Below are 1,153 nucleotides of genomic sequence, written 5' to 3' on the forward strand. Positions count from 1 at the left end.
AGGACTACGTGGAGGGCTGGTTGAACAGTAGCCGGTGGAGGGCTGGATGAACAGTAGCCCGTGGAGGACCCCGTGGAGAGGGCTGGTTGAACAGTAGCCGGTGGAGGAGCGGTGGAGGCTGGATGAACAGGAGCCCCGTGGATGAACATTCGCAGGTGGAAGCTGGAGGAGGTCGACGGTGGATGAATAGTAGCCCGTGGAGGCAGTCGATGATGGAGATGAACAGTATCCCGTGGAGTCCGGTCTTGCGGTACGCCACACCCCTCCCGATGAACAGGACCCCTGTTTGGACCGTAGTGCTCCAACACAAATACGTTTCCTCCGTTTTGCGGTATGCCACACCCCTCCCGATCAACAGGACCCCGTTTCGACCATAGGAGGTCCAAGAGAAGTCCGTTTCCTCTGTTTTGTGGTACGCCAAACCCCTCCCGATGAACAGGATCCCGTTTCGACCGTGGCCGGTCAAACACAAGGCCGTTTCCTCCGTTCTGCGGTATGCCAGGCCTCGTTTCGATCGGCTGTTCCGTCCAAGCCGGTTGCCTCCCGATGAACACAACAATGATGCAGTTTCTCCATTCCAACCCAGCCATGTACACGAGCCCTGGCCATACGTATGCGCGAGTAGGCGTTCGAGACCCCGCCCGTATGTACGTACGTGGCCGTATTTACTTTCTTGCACCCTAGCCGATGTACGTACATGTACACGATATTAACGATATTGCGTGACATGCTACGTGCGCGCCTCTAATATGACACGTGCGCGCCTCTACTACGACACGTGCCCTTCCTTACATAGCCACGGTTCATCGCTGCAGCCTGTAGACAGACTGATCGACCAGTTCGTACGTACTCATTCACGACGAGAGTGATAACGCTACGTACGCTTCGATGAGGTAGGTCCCTGCTATCAGGCACTTCCTTGCATGCGAAGATGTAGCTGGTGGGTCCCAGCAGTCAGGGGGTGAATCATTTTTACCCGTAATATGGATGCACTTCCTTGCGTGTGAAGATGTAGCTGGTGGGTCCCAGCAGCCAGGGGGAAACGTTTTTTCCGTGAAATACGGTGGCCCGTCCGGTGGGTCCCTACTGTCAGGTGGAGGAATCATTATTTTACGTGTAATAAGGAGGCACTTCCTTGCCGCAGCCATGGACC

Source organism: Triticum dicoccoides, chromosome 7B (assembly GCF_002162155.2).
Source record: "Triticum dicoccoides isolate Atlit2015 ecotype Zavitan chromosome 7B, WEW_v2.0, whole genome shotgun sequence".
In the NCBI taxonomy this organism is placed as follows: Eukaryota; Viridiplantae; Streptophyta; class Magnoliopsida; order Poales; family Poaceae; genus Triticum; species Triticum dicoccoides.